This window comes from Periplaneta americana, chromosome 15 (genome assembly GCF_040183065.1).
Source record: "Periplaneta americana isolate PAMFEO1 chromosome 15, P.americana_PAMFEO1_priV1, whole genome shotgun sequence".
NCBI lineage: Eukaryota > Metazoa > Arthropoda > Insecta > Blattodea > Blattidae > Periplaneta > Periplaneta americana.
Window position 1 is genome coordinate 136,415,497 of NC_091131.1, and position 17,002 is coordinate 136,432,498.

Below are 17,002 nucleotides of genomic sequence, written 5' to 3' on the forward strand. Positions count from 1 at the left end.
CTCCTGAATGGCTGACGTGTCCACCAACCAGAATGCGCCTGGCGGTCGGGGCTAGGAACTAGCTCCTGATTGGCCCGCAGCGGGAAGCCCTACTTTTGCATATATACCGGCTAGACGTGGTTCCACATCACAGCCCCCCTCGCGTATGTGGTACCTAAGAGGTTACGTCCAATTTCGGCTTCCCCTTCAAAATTTTCTAGAGCTCCTTCAGGGGAGCAGCGTAACCCGGAGTGAGACTAGTGGCCAACAGGCTTGGAGCTCACATATTTAGTTTTGTACAGCCCCCAACCCCTTGCAAGGACGCGTTTTGCGTACCTTTTAAATTTTCCTCCCAATTCTCCTTCGATTTTTCGATTTCGTTCCACATCACTTCGTCCCTGAAGAAGATGGCAGAGGTAGCCGTCGAAAGCTTGGAAGCTAATCTCCAACTCACCTGGCTGAGAACCCGAGAAGAGTTATTCCCCATTTTTTATTATTGATTTTGCACCTATCAAAAACTTCAGAGAGAAGAGTAAAGAACTGCAATGTACCTCGAGTTGCTGGAACTATTGCTGCTGGTGTGGTTGTTGCTCTTTCACTGTCGTCACCACCATCATTGCTTTGGCTGCTTGATGTTGAATCATCAGTTTGTGGTTTAGCAAGTTGATGAATAGTAAAATGTTGTTATATTTCTTCATAAGTCCTTTCTTTCCTGGCAGTTTCCATTCCATTGCGTTTGAGCGCTCTTTCTTCCTTGTGTTTTAGTTTTTGATCTACACCAACCATGCAGCCTGGTCGTCCTTTTAGGTGCTGAAGCATTAAGAAATTCTTATCCTCTCCATTTATCATCTGTCCAAAGCATCTGAATGAGCTACGTCAGAGAGGTCATCCATAATTTCCACAAACAGATTTTTTTTTTTTTCTTTTTCCTTGCCTGCAGTTCTACTCAAATTTTTCTGTAAACCCTTTCATTCATCATAGAGTTTGAATAACTTATCAGCCACCGGCGTAGCTCAGTCGGTTAAGGCGCTTGTCTGCCGGTCTTAAGTGGCGTGCGGATGCGGGTTCGATCCCCGCTTGGGCTGATTACCTGGTTGGGTCTTTTCCGAGGGTTTCCCCAACTGTAATGTGAATGCAAGGTAATCTATGGCGAATCCTCGGCCTCATCTCGCCAAATACCATCTCGCAATCACCAATATCATCGACGCTAAATGACCTAGTAGTTGATACAGCGTCAGTTAAATAACCAACTAAAAAAAAAAAAAGAATAACTTATCAAAACAGTGGTCAGTTCTTCTAGTAGGAATTCGTGCTTTTTGCCAAAAAATGGAAACTTCTTGAATCACCAATGCTACACTTTCTTTTGTTGTAAGATTTATAACTCTTACATTGCAGAAGAAAACTCTTAAGACTTGCCGGTTCGAAGACAGTTTGGCTCCGACGATTTGATGGAGATGCAGCCAACAAGAGAGACATAAAAGTCTTCTCTTAACTTGTGTGACAAACTACCTGAAGAGGTTGATGCCATTTTTACAACTCTAGGGAAAAAAAAGTCTTGAAAGTCATTTTACACCTGCAGATCAACACAGACAGTTTTGATACAATAATTGAAAAATCATTATCAAAGACAAGATCATGTTTAGTTACAAAATAAGTCAATAAAGCACATAAATAATAATAATAATAATAATAATAATAATAATAATAATAATAATAATAATAATAATAATATAGTTTTATCTAATAATATTAGAAAAAATATTTTCCGGGCTAAAATTTCAAAACTACCTGGTCGATAAGGGTCGCCTCGCAGTAGTCCGATTAAACTGAAAATTTGCACAGATCGGTTTTTTGTTGATTGGAACAAGATAGAGGGGCGGGAGCAAAACTTTTAGAAAGTTGAAAAATAAGGACCACCCTAGTATATATGTAACCCTTAATATTTATTACGAAAGTATAAAATATAATAATTTGTCTGTCCTCTTCCACCGACACTTTACTTTTCATTTTCATTTTCGTATCTACATACTAGAAGGGCACATAGTGAGGCTTATGTACCGTAGAGTCAGCAAGACGATCTTCTACCTTCATGTAACAATCCCTAAGCAAGTGTCGAATCCACCTGAACTACAACTGGCACAAAGACAAAGTACATGTAATAAACATTACATCGTTTACTCTTTATTTACCTTTTTACTTCTATTACGTTATTTATGTAACGTATTAAGAGAGAAATTAACCTTGACTTAAAATGGCGCCCGGTATATAAAAAGAATGTGGCGCGTCTCGACCGTTTATCGATCCTAGCTCTCTAGCGGGTGGGCCACTCCTCGTCGCAGTTGACAGTTGAAACTCTTGCCAGTGGCCGACGCCAGCGTCGAAGTCAAATCCGTCTGTTCCCCAGTCTGTATGATGCGACTCTTGAGAGCTCATCGGCATTGTCATCACTTCGTCTGCTTCCCAACTACAGGTAAGAGCCTCACATCGTGCGCTACTGGAATTATTTCGCGATGACAACCATCTCGCAGTAGCTAAGGGCGACTGTCTAACGTTTAGAACTGTACTTATGAGCCTTATGTGTATCATCACTTTATAAGTATCTTTATTCAACGCTCAAATCAATATTCTCAACGAAGACACGTTCCTACACTTGCGACTGTCACAATTTCATCATTTGCTTCCGTGTCTTATTCTTCTTTCATATGAACTTAATGGCGACGACAGTGTCAAGTTTATGACGAGGTGTGAAGTGGTTACGATAACATCTGCTTTACAGCAATGCGTCGGGTTTGATTCCAGCAGAGTCTCGCATCGAATACCGTCACTGGTTATTCTAGAAGTTGCTGCAGTATTCCAAATTAAATTAAAAATCATGTAAGTACCATGACAACACACTTAGCATTTTAAGTGATTTTAAAAGCTGTTAACTTAGAAACTATGAAGGAAAAGTGAAAAAAATGTTTAATGAATGTTTTATACTTGTATAAAGCAAATCATAATAAATCTTGAACTATAGATTCTTCTTAATCATGTTATCAAATACAAATTTCTTTACTGAAATCAAGGTTAACAGTTTATATAGGACGAAGGTTATTATTAATATGGGCATGAAATTTGTATCTGTATACTTAAGAAACATATACAGTGCGAAAATATACACAATGCGTAGGTAATGTGAGATATTCCCATTCAGAAAATAAAATACTTCTGATGAAATATGGTCCTGTCGCAGCCTAACACACTTAATATTGTAACTCGTTATTTTTATCTCCTAGTCAAAAGTACATGCAGTATATAACAGTTTCTTGACCGATACATTCAATTGTTTTATGTACTCGTACAACACAATATATTTTATCGCGGTCAGTTAGAAAGTACGCTCAATTACTTATCTTTATTAGTTCTTCAAAACATTTAACACACATAATAAACGTAATCTTCATCTTACGATGTTTGGTGACGTATATACGTCCTTTGATGTGACATATTAATGAATTTAAATACTTTTATGGTCACAATCATGCCATGGGATGGAAGAAGAATTTCACAACCTCGAGCGGGATTCGAACCTGCGACTTCCTGTACTCCGGTCAGGCGCTCTACCAACTGAGCTAGCGAGTTCGTCTCACGCCAAACGCTCGGAATCATCCTGAGCGCCTGACCGGAGTACAGGAAGTCGCAGGTTCGAATCCCGCTAGAGGTTGTGAAATTTTTCTTTCATACCATGGCATGATTGTGACTATAAAAGTATTTAAATTCATCACATAATAAACATTTCATCAAGTTGATAAAAATTGATTAGTTATTTCGTATCATGAGCAATACATTTGCATTAGTATTTCTTAAACATAACTACTGTAACTTGTATTATTGAAAATTGTATCAGCTTCTTTTGTTTCTGGCTAAGTGGAAGAGAGGCCTAATGCCCTTAACTTCGCCAGAATAAATAAATAAATATTATGTATTATTATTATTATTATTATTATTATTATTATTATTATTATTATTAACTACAGCTGATAGGAACACACCTTAATTATATAGGGCTATTAATATAAATTAGTATAATTGCACACACTGCAACAGCTACGTCATGCATAGTAGTGAGTTCAAATCTTGTCTAGGACATAAATATCTGTCAACTGTCAATGAGATGCCCTGAATTGCTTTAGTAGGGGACCTGGTGTCCTGCTAACCTCACTTCGTCTGATTACCGTCACATGTGCGTCTAATGTAAGTTCAACAAGATATAATTGTAGTATGGCTAAGTATGAGAACCCAGGATAAAATACATAACATTGTAGATAAGGTGCGTATTTTACTTTGTACAAATAAATATTTTTTTAATTTCAAATACATTGTAAATTAGTATAATATTACAACGTTCACTCAGCTTCCTATCAAATTGAGTATCGGGTTTTTCCGCGTGGTAAAAGACGGTCACAGCATGAGCATAGTTTCGACCACACCACCTCATTCTAGTATCGAGGTCAAGAAATCATGGAGTTCTACTTCCATGTCCCCAAGCATCTTCATGGCGTATATAGAGGATACTTTTATCCAACTATTTATTTTTATATTTAATTATAGATTGTTAAAAGATAATGTTGAATTATTTAAAATACGTACTGGTACTCACATTATAATAGCATAAGAATGTATATTTCAATAGAATTGATTATACAATAACTTTCAAATACTGTACTTTTCTCTATTGTCATCAACTTCATCTTCATGTTCGGCTATTAAAGCCTGTTGCGGCTTCATTTGTATTAGTTTTAACTCAAGCTTTTTTCTAAAAAGTTCGACATTTCATTTTCCTTTATTTCTGAGGGAAACAAATTACGAAATATAAAGAATACTGTTCGAGTTTGGGATTCGTCCACAAGAGCGTCACGACACGAAGAAGTTTTACTCACTCGGATGAGAATTGGCCACTGTCGCCTGACGCATGGCCATCTGCTACGTGGCGAGTCTCAGCCGGAGTGTGACATATGCCATGTTCCACTTACAATAATAATAATAATAATAATAATAATAATAATAATAATAATAATAATAATAATAATAATAATCCGTGGCGCTAGAGCCCGTGAAGCGCCTAGACCGACAAGCCGGCTCCTGGCCTCACGCCCACATGCCGAAACAGAGGTGGACGATCATCCAACCAGAATGGAGGTATCGTGTGGTTAGCACTATGATCCCCCCAGTCGTTATAGCTGGCATTCGCAACCGGATTTCGCTACCTATCGTAGCTTCCCAAGTGCATCACGATGCTGGGTGGGCACCGGTCCCATACACTGGCCGAAATTTCATGAGAAAATTTCTTCCCCCATGAGGATTCGAACCAGTGCGCATTCCGTAACGCGAGTCCTAGGCAGGATGCCTTAGACCATGACGCCACGCGCGGGACAGGCAATATGCAATTCGGCCGACTCTGCATGACGCTCTTGGAAATGATTTCAGTTGTACAAATGCAGTTCTGAGATTTTTATCGAATACAGGACTTGACAGGGTGATTTAGTTTTTTACTGACCCGTTTTACTTACGCTCGGGACCCTTTGCATCCGGAGGTTACATTCATTGTTTTGTGTGTGTTTTAACATACTTGACATTTCGGATCTTTTACATCCGAAAATTTTATAAAATTTCATTGTTTTGCAATATGCTATAGATTTTATCTCCGGTGGTCTTAGTTTTATCATTTTATTCGTTCGTTGTGAATAGTATCTAAGGTCTGAGAACTGCTCACATTTATGATTCTTTACAAATCACCTTGTGAATACTGCATTTGTGTACCTCGTTTTTACCGTGACAACGCTTTTTAGTTCCTTAGTAGTAGTAGTGCGCCCTTTTCAAACCCCCACTAACTAACTTTTGTTTCTGTGCTGGTAATCTTTACTTCCTCATGGTGCAGCTATTAGGTTGTATTCATTTTCGGCTTTCCCCTTTAAAATTCCCTAATGTTCCTTCATATGGAACGGCCAAAATCAGAGTCAGACAAATGACCAACAGGCTTGATCTCACATAGGCTCTTTTTCTCAGCCCCGAAGTTCCCTTGCAATACCGAGTTTTCTTTTCGCGTAGACCTATCTTGTAAAAATGTCTTCCCCCATCGGTAATTTTTCATTATTCATTCGAGATATGTGTTGTTTCGAGTTTTGTATAAAGATATGTAATTTATCACTTAGATTATGTATATTCAATTCTTTGCGAATGTTGTAACATTTTATCAGATCTCTGCTTCTACATAATTTCACTCTATGGAGAAATATCATCTTCTCTGCTTGTAATTTACTTCTATCTCATTTCTATTTAAAATTAATTTATATATTTAGCCTACCGCATCTAACTACGCATAGGCCTACGTACGTATCATTATAACATTTGAAATTAAATTGCTAATTTATTGCAATTTTTTATTCGATTATTAAATTAGAAAGCACATTACGACGATTTCATTTTCGTCAGCAGTTTATACCTTTACGGAAAGGCAAAAGAGTTTCCTGCCTTTGCGTCGCTCTCTCCCCATGGAAATGTTACCGTAGACCTATATAAAATAACTGGTTCTAATTTTGGAACATGGTAATGTCAAATAATAGAACTAGATCTTTCATTGGCAACGGTTTTCACGGCCGCGTTACAGAATTTATGGAACGGCCGCGGTGAAAATGGCAGTCTTATAACGCACACAGCATTACTGACTATAGTAGCTATGGACTATAAAGCACAGATTCAGAAATATTTTGGTATTTCCTTTCTAGTCTATAATAAATTGTTTCAAATAAGTAACAGAAAATAAATTGAATTTCTCCCAAATGTACTTCTAAATCATATTTAAGTTCCAAACTGATTGCATTTTTTGGCAACTACAAATTTTAATACTCTCTAATGAGTAGATAAATACAAGTAAAATGTTATTCACTAATGCCGTTTAATGCTATGTTAAGTATATGTGAAAATTTTCGATAAAAAAGATCTAATTATTTATAGCATGGCGCATAATATTGTATTGCACATTTCTAAACATGCAAAGAACATAACTAATTTGGAAAACATTGTAGAAATCTTCTTACAGAAGATCACATGTATTATTGATATATATATGCATATATTATATATGCATACATGCATATATTATATACTGATAAATTCTGTAAAGCATGATTGCATATATGTAACATTCTCAAAAAGACTAGAGATCTATAGTGCATACCATATTCTGTTTAATGGATAAAGCATTATCTCACAGACATCCTGCTTCAACATTAACATAAAAGATTGTACAGAATGGTTCAAGGAAAGGTAACCGAAAAAATTCGTTAACATTTAACACACAACACTTATTGAACATTATATGTTCTACATGTCTTCCGTGCTTGTATATAGAGCTCCATACACTCGGAAAGCCTAGTAACCATATCATTGTAGTGCTCCTTTGTAACGTTTTGAAGAACTGTCTCAGTGTTCTCCAAAAGATATTGAAGACTATGTGGAATAGAAATGGAATATGCAGAAAATGGAAATTCTTTAGCTCTAAAAATTAACCGACCGTGAAACATATGAAGCAGTAGATGTCCATTCCCTCGACCACAGTGGGAAGTGTCATGGTACTTACTTGTCCATATCCACGTTGTTTCCTTTTAACAAAATGTAGTCAAATCCGCCTGGAGACTTTCAATAACTTGGTTCCTGTACACTTGTGCAGCAAATTTAATCGTGTTTCCAGGTTCATCTTCGAGAAAATGGACACCACTGCTACAGATGTTTTCCGGCCACTTAATTTCTAGAAGCACAGAATTTTCTTATTCTACACAAAGTCCTGACATGCAAGTGTATTATGCGTTTTTGTGGGGATTACTGAAAGAAAGGTGCTTCAGGCCTACTGCACGTAGTCTTCAAGATCTTCGCCAGAACATTAAGACAGTTCTGCGGAATGTAACAAGGGAGCACTGCAATGCTATGGTTACTAAGCTTTCCGAGCGTATGTAGCTTGTCAAACAGTGCCTCGATAAGTGTCATCAAATTATTTCCATTACCATTTTTATCATTCTTCACATGCTTAAAGGTTTTTAATCTGATATTTAACACCGTCGCATCTAGTGTCGTTAAATTTGGAGCTAGCGAATTGTTATTTTGGGAGATGAGTTCGACAAGTCGCCATGGGTTTACCTGAAAATAGGGAAAATTGGAGAATGCTGGGTTTGCAGTGAAAGACCTGTCCTTAGGCAGAACACTATTAATGAATATATGATTGAATACATACATACATACATACATACATACATACATACATACATACATACATACATACATACATACATAATATTGTATCGTGTGTATTATTTCTTCCTCTTTCTCAGCTTTATGACGTTTGACCTACGGATATTTCTTAGCTTTTTACGATCTATCATTACACGGGCGCGTGATAGGAAAAGTTATACAAGGTCGGCATAATGCACAAGCTCCAAGACAAGACAGAACGTCATATTAACAAAAAGCAAAAATGTATCAAAGGTCCAGCTTATTATCATATGTAAATTTATTGGTATAAATATTTGTTTCTGTCTTTATACCTGTCTTATTTCTTTCCTTCCGTCTTGGCCAAATCTATATTTAGATGTTTTGAAAATCTAACATATTTTAAAATGACATATTACGACAGGCTTTGTAGAAAACACAGGACATTGCAATGAATAAATTCATGCTGCAGGTGGAATGAAAACCTATATAAGTACGAATGTATACCATGGGCTTCATGAATGTACAAGCATTTTATATAACTTAATACATATATTTATATATAATACATATAAGCCAAACGGCCACAACGACGACTATCGACGCTACAGATTATAGGCTATTGTAAATCAGACACCAACTAGTCCAAGTGAACATATAATTCAAGTCAATACATTGACATAGTTAAATTTTTGATATTACACAAAAACTTTTCTCATACTATATATATATATATATATATATATATATATATATATATATATATATATATATATATATAGCAGGATCCATTTTCTCATACACTTCTTTGTAATTTACAGGCTTCTTTTTAAAAGGCTCCCTGACCTGCATGACCTATATTTCAAGCATAAATGGAAATGCGGTTGTGACAAAAAATGAGAGCGGCGCACGTTTCGAGTAACCGTCATTTTGTACGCTGGTAATCGAAGTCCATAATTGAAAATTAAACCTCGAAACATCCAGGAAGTACAGGAAAAAATTTTAAAAAATTTAAGAGCTCTTCTGAATGCAAAAATCACGTGACCTAAAGAAAAGACAAGTCCAACTGTACCAAAAATAAAAATACATTGTTCCACTAAGATGAGATGAAAATTATACACTACGTAAACGTTAACTAAGTAGCTAAATATTCGTATTAAGCCTAACTTTGGTGAATTTCTTCTTCAACAGTAATTTACAATTAAATATATTATTTCACTATACTTATCTGTTACCTCGAATTTCATTAGCAAATGAATCTAGGACAATAAAAAATAAGTTATACATAGGCCTAATAAGAATCAAAATGAAGAAATTACAATATTTTTCCTTTTTATATATTCTTGAGTTGTCCCACCCCATGGCGTCGTGGTCTAAGGCATCCTGTCTAGGACTCACATTACGGAATGGGCGCTAGTACGAGTCCTCATGGGGGAAGAAATTTTCTCATGAAATTTCGGCCAGTGTATGGGACCGGTGCCCACCCAGCATCGTGATTTACTTGGGAAGCTACGATAGATAGCGAAATCCGGTTGCGAAAGCCAGCTATAACGGCTGGGGGGATCATCGTGCTAACCACACGATATCTCCATTTTGGTTGGATGATCGTCAACCTCTGCTTCGGCATGTGAGCGTGACGCCAACAGCCGGCCGATCGATCTGAGCCCTTCATGGGCTGTAGCACCACGGATTATTATTATTATTATTATTATTATTATTATTATTATTATTATTTATTTATTTATTTATTTATTTATTTATTTATTTATTTTTGAGTTAAATTAAATTCATATATTTATTAATTTAGAAGTAATAATGAAATAATAATGATAAAGACAACCAGAGTATTCGCAGAAAAATACCTCATAAACGCTCTGCCCATCACTTACAGAAGCAGAATGTACCAGAAATAAAGGCGGCCGAGTAACTCAGATACTAGAGCAGCTGGCTAAGGACTGGAAAGTTCCGGGTTCAACGCACTGTATGTTTCTCATTGCCTAAACTTCCAAAGCACCACCTTGGATCCACTCAACCTCCTGTCAAATTGAATATCGGATCTTTTCCGGGGACCACATCTTCTCATTCAAGCGCCGAGACCATGAAAAGAAAGAGTTCTATTTCCATGACCTCATGCGCCATCATGTCGTGTAAAGAAGATATCGTACGTGAAATTAAATCTGGTTTCCCTTTGATTCGTAATGGCGCAATTGAAATTCTTAATTCGACGTCTCTTTTAATAACGGAGAATATTCAGTGTTGATAGACGTTAAGTCGGTAATGCAGCGATAGCGGTATCAGAACAGAAGACGAAGCCATACTAGTCAAAATCTGTCTCACAGCCGATTTCTACGCCACAAGTTTTATTGCTTATAATCCTATTAGAACTTGTTCCTTTTGATAAAAGTAGCAAATTCATCATGTATGACTGTATTAGCATATTGTGTGAAGCGTGATTTTTCCACGCCGAGGTCTCATTTCTTATCCCAGAGAACCACTTTAAAATATATTAATTCTGTAGGCTATTCCCGTTTGCCTTGCTACCCAAATGTAGAGAGTTCTTTACATTTGGTAATTCTGTTCCTGGATTTTTTCATCTTAGACTAGACGAAAATATTGAAGAGCAACTAATCAAATATTGTCCACCGGTGACGAGTCCAATTCATTTTCGTCTGAGCTACATCAGTGGCAAAAAAAACTTACCTTATCTACTGATCCCGTTTTAAGGTTGGTTCACAATAAATCGAAACGGAAACTACAACGAAAACGATAACGGAAATAATGTTAAAATAACTGTATTTAAATGTGAGCGTTCACAACAGTTAATTTTCAATCCTCACATTTAAATACACTTATTTTAACGTTATTTCCGTTCTCGTTCTCGTTGTCTTTTTCGTTCCCGGTTTATTGTGAACCAGCCTTTAATCGATTATTAAACAATTCACAGTTACCGATATCTAAACTTCGGTGAACATTCTGTTAATAAAATGGTATTTCGGAGAGATGAGTCAGAGGATTCACCGTGGGATTCATGACGTTCACCTTACAGTTGGGAAAAACCTCAGTAAAATCAGTCCAATCGAGATTCGAGTCCATGTCCGAGTACAGCCCCGCAGCACGAGTCCGTTCGTGTTCAGTTCTGATAGTAACGGATCGAACAGATTGATTTTTGCTTGCTTTCTCTGACAATGAAACCAATTCTTTTACTCCAAGGATTTGAATATTTCTACAGCTATTACTTGGTGGAAACGCCACCCCACAAAACAACTAGGCTTTTCTGTTTCCAACAATAATTCTTACCGCACGAAACAAAGTCTTGCATAAAAAAGCTCGTGAACTAAGACCACGTTTAAGTTTGTTTGGACAAAAGATTGTAAGATTTTTGTTCGTAAAGATGAGAATTCCCGTAAAATATATATAATGAGTGAAGATGATATTAAAAATATGTGTAAATTGTTAATGTATAAGTTTGACAATTTGAATGCTTATTGCAGTTCATTTAATATATCTGAAATTAAATATACATATTTAGATCAATTTATATCTGACAATGATATTTCAATTAATGGGGTGACTTGTTTATGCCTGAATGTAAGGAGTTTAAAAAATAAATTGGAAGATATAGAGATTCTTGTTAATAGAATTCGTCATGTTGATGTCGGACAATATCAAAATTCAAATTTAAATTTAAAAATCACATTCTAGTTCGTGGAATTGTTTGTTGAACACATGTCAGGTTGCGCAACTTCACCTTAACCCATGACATATAGTAAATATTGTAACTATGCTGTTGTAAAATTGAAAATTAATATGTAATGTATGTATGTATTATTATTATTATTATTATTATTATTATTATTATTATTATTATTATTGTCAGTTATCAATATCATCATTGCTATCTCTGTTTTCTTTCTTTTCGTTGTATTAGCTCGATGAGAGCACTACAATGTACTTTTGACTCTGTTGACCCTCTATAGGGCTTTAACTTAATTTATATCATTTTCATCAGTGTTTGTATTTCTTTTTTGTATTTATATGTGCTATCTGGTAGGATGGAAGAGAAGGCCTTATGGCCTTAATCCTGTCAGATTAAATAAATTATTATTATTATTATTATTATTATTATTATTATTATTATTATTATTATTATTATTATTATTATTATTAATTTTAACTGAAACATGGTTGAGATCTACAGAAAATAAGTTTTACAACTTGAATCATTTTAAAGCATTTCATGTTAATAGAGATAATCAAATTGCTGGCGGAGTTTCTGTTTACATAAATGAAATCTGTAAGGTTAATCTTATTGCAAAATTTGAGGCCTTCCATAGTATCCTTTCTGTCCAGATTATGCACCAGGATATTACGTTTTATGTTGTTGGTATTTATAATCCTAACAAGAGGAATGCATCAGTTTTTCTTAATGATTTAGAAGGAATTTTGGAACCATTATCTAATCACTCAATGATGGTTGGCGGTGATTTTAATATTGATATTCTTGATAAACCATGTGAACAGTTAAATAATTACAGACTTATGACTTATTCTTATGGATTGATTAATTGTAATAATAAATATCCACCAAGAGTGTCCTCAAATGCTTCGACTCTTATTGATCATGTCCTTGTAAACAGAAGAGAATTTACTTATCAAATTTTTAACATAGATTTGGATATAAGTGATCATAATATATTAATATTGAAAATTGTAGATGCTTTTGTAAATTGTAAACGACATCAGTTTGAAGTTGAGTCAAATATTTCATTGAATATTATTGATTATGATAAGTTGAATTACTATTATAATCATAATTCATTTTTACCCGAAGGGAATATTGATAAATGTTCTGAAGATCTTTTAAGTTATATTAAGACTGGAATAAGTAAATCTGCCATTCAAATAAAAAATAAAAATTGTAAACATTTAAATAAAAAACATGCTCCATGGATTACTAATACATTCCTAACACTATTGAAAAGGAGCGATATTCTTCATTCACATATGAAACGATTTTTTATATTTATTTATTTATTCATTTTTTAATTCGGTTATTTTACGACGCTTTATCAACAGCTTAGGTTATTTAGCGTCTGAATGAGATGAAGGTGATAATGCCGGTGAAATGATTCCGGGGTCCAACACCGAAAGTTACCCAGCATTTGCTCATATTGGGTTGAGGGAAAACCCCGGAAAAAAACCTCAACCAGGTAACTTGCCCCGACCGGGAATCGAACCCGGGCCACCTGGTTTCGCGGCTAGACGTACTAACCGATATGAAACGATATCCTGGTAATGAATACTTAAAATCTGAATATATCACAGTTATTATTCACAGAGTAGTTCAGATGTTAAGCAATTACAAGTTAACGATATATGTCTTCAACCATCCAAAATACCTCAAGCTTTTAATGATTTTTTGTGAATATAGGTTCTAATTTAGCGAACTTAATACCAAAAAAAAAAAAAAGGAATCTTCACACCTGCAAAACATTCATACAGAAAAGGATTCGTTTTTTCTGGAGCCAGTTCTACCTAATGAACTTATTGAAGTTATAAATAGCCTTAAGCATAAAAATAATAAAGCAAAAGATTGATTAACAAGTTCTATTATAAAGAAATGTAAATTTTCCTTATGTTTGGCAATTTCTGAATTTATTAATTACTCATTTCAAATAGGTTCTGTGCCTAGAGGTTTAAAATTAGCTAAAGTGGTTCCTGTCTTTAAAAATGGTGATTGTATTGATCCTACAAACTATCGTCCTATTCGATATTGCCTGTTATTTCTAAAATTTTGGAAAAATGTATGAAAAAAGACTATATAATTACTTGACAAGAATAGAATTTTTCTACACTCATCAATATGGTTTCCGGAAATAATCATCTGCTTTAAATGCTGCTGTTGATAGGGTTACTTGTATAGAACAAGCTCTGGACGAAAATAAAATTCCAGCAGGTTTATTTATTGATCTTAGAAAAGCATTTGATACAGTTAATCATTCATTTTTTTTTTGAGTAAACTGGAATCTGTTGGTATTAGAGGTATTGTTTTACAGTGGTTTCGGAGTTATTTAAGTGAACGCTATCAATATGTCTCAGTGAATAACTTGGAAAGTGATACTCTCTTATTATCATGCGGTGTGCAGCAAAGATCAATTTTGGGATCTCTTCTCTTTATGTCAATGACATAAAATTTCTTCATTTACATGGAACTGCCACTCTTTTTGCAGATGACACTAGTGTATTTTATATTACTGACTCCATTGAAGAACTGTTTGAAAAGTTTAAGGCAGACATTATTACTCTTAAAAATTGGCTAAGCGTAAATAGGCTTTCTTTGAATTTGAAAAAAAAAAAAAAAACACTGTGTATACGATTTTCACTAAACCTTCATTTTATTATATTATTCCGAAAGAATTAAAGTTTAATGATTCTGTAATGCAAAAAGTTGCATCAGTTCAATTTTTAGGTTTGATTGTTGATGAACATTTAACATGGGATAAGCATATTTTGGCTTTCTGTGAGAAAATTGTTCCAATGTCTGGTATTTTGAAAAGGCTTAAAAGATCTTTGCCTATATTTTGTCTCTTGAATGTATATTATGCTTTTATCCATTCTCATTTAATGTATATGACATTTATTTGGGGACATAATAAGAAAACTGCTTTGAGACCTTTACAAATTATTCAAAATATTGGGTTTTCATTATTTGACTCCAGTTAAATATCTATGTCAATTTTCTTTCCATCTAACAAGTTGAATCAATTATCAAATTAAGGGCTGCCATTTTCATGTACAAAGTTATTAACAATTTAATATATAGTAATATTACATTTCAGTTTTAATAAAGATATACATACTTATTTAACAAAACAAAAAGACAATATATTTTTTTCTCAGCATAGCTCAGTAACTTATGGAACGAAAGGACTTAACCATTTTTTAACAACAACTTTTAACCAACTTCCTTTAGAATATAGCATTTCACCAAATTTCCGGTGTTTTAAGAACTGTTTAAAAATACGTTTTTGGGAAGATTATTTATTTTAATTCTCAGTTGATTTATTTATTTCATGGTTTCAAACTTTTTCTTCTTTCTGCCCAAAACTTTATATCATCTTATTTTGTTCTTATTTTGCTTTCTTTCTTTAATAAATTCTTGTGTTATTGTTTGTTTTCACAGACTGTAGTTTCATGACGTTTTCAATTACATTGTATAACATATGTATGTGTTGTTATATAGCCCCTACATATGAGTTATACTCGTTGGGGCATACTCAATAAATTAAAAAAAAAAACAATATCAGAATAGAACTGGTACTTATTACAGGACACCAGGTTTTTATTTGCTAAAATTTATATTCCAGCTAGCTATAGTTATAAAGTGGCAAACAATGATTTTACGCTCTGGTATAAATAATGCCGCTGCGGTTGAAAGTAGTAACCATAGTAACCAATTGTAGTAAATGGTGCGAAGTTCACATTCGCAACATTCACTATAATTAGTTGTAGCTTCTGCTGTTATAAAATTGAGGGTGGCTTTAGTGGGTGGTATTCGTTTTTCAAACACAAGTTGATGCGGATGGTCTAAACCGTTAGTTACAGATTAGTAAGCGCGCATCACTGGATGCATTCTCTAGTCTTTGTGATCCAGCCCTCCTTTGTTGAGTTCAGAGTGTCGTGAACAAGGCCTCAAAACGGTTCTAACCTACTTCACATCTACGCAGTTATACTCGGTCTCATTTTTAACTTTTAGTACGTAAAAGTCCGGTCTCCCCTTATTACTAACATTTAGGTTGACCTGTTAAAAAATGTCTAATTTTTATATTAGCTTTTCATTACTCAATTTACCTATTATGTCTGTCCACACTTACTTTAGTGGAAATGTGCATACGCATGATATGTAATTTTCACGTCGTGCTCTGTGTAGAACCCCTTCTCATTGTTTATAAAGTAGAATGTAGTCCAGTGGCAGTTGTGAGTGGGTTGACGAGGAAGGTGGAACGGAGAGTGAGAACGGGGAATCGTCTTGCTATGTCCGCCTCCATACAAACTTATAATCCTTACATGCAAAACGTTTCCACAACAAGCTACTATGTCACTCTTCTGGTCCGTTGAGCAGAGGATCGTTTCTACTTGACATGACCTACAAGCTAACATAATTATCCTCGTTTTGCAAACGCATTGGTGCGTGTGTCAGGACGATGCCCGCTGGGAAACGTTTCAAGTGAAAAGACAACATGTGTTTCGGTATAATTTGCTCGCAGCCACCGGCGTAGCTCAGTCGACTAAGGCGCTTCTATGCCGATCCGGAGTTGCGCTAAGGCGCGGGTTCGATTCCCGCTAGGGCTGATTACCTGGTTGGGTTTTTTCCGAGGTTTTCGCCAACCGTAAGGTAAATGTCAGCTAATTTATGGCGAATCCTCGGCCTCATCTCGCCAAATATCATCTCACTATCACCAATCCCATCTACGCTACATAAAGTCGTAGTTGATACAGCGTCGTTAAATAACCAAGTAAAAAAATGCTCGCCAGGCTACTTGCAAGAGATGAAGAGGTTGTTTGTTTGTGCTGTATACCCCTAGGAGATATTTCGAAAATCTGTATCAGTCTTGTAGAAAAATAAAGTTGCGAGAACTCCCGATACATCCTAGGGATTTCAGTTTGATTTTACAATTTGGTTTTGAAGCCTTTCGAGTAAAACAATTCATATGAACACGTATTCATTTCCGAATGGTCCAAGATCCTTTATTTTATATAAATTAATGCACAATTAAGAGTC

General features: G+C 35.1%; 1 protein-coding gene across 4 annotated transcripts in view; it reads left to right on the plus strand.

Moving 5' to 3' along the window:
• Nucleotides 1-2,291: 2,291 nt before the first annotated feature.
• The window catches only part of LOC138715373 (uncharacterized), a 644,942-nt gene continuing 630,231 nt past the window's right edge, over nt 2,292-17,002 (plus strand). For 3 of the 4 annotated variants that reach the window (XM_069848223.1, XM_069848221.1, XM_069848224.1), the window contains exon 1: nt 2,292-2,449. The gene's annotated coding sequence lies outside the window, so the exon portion shown is untranslated. Of the gene's footprint in view, nt 2,450-2,703; nt 2,854-17,002 lie in introns of all 4 variants that reach the window. The other variant, XM_069848222.1, reaches the window with a different exon arrangement.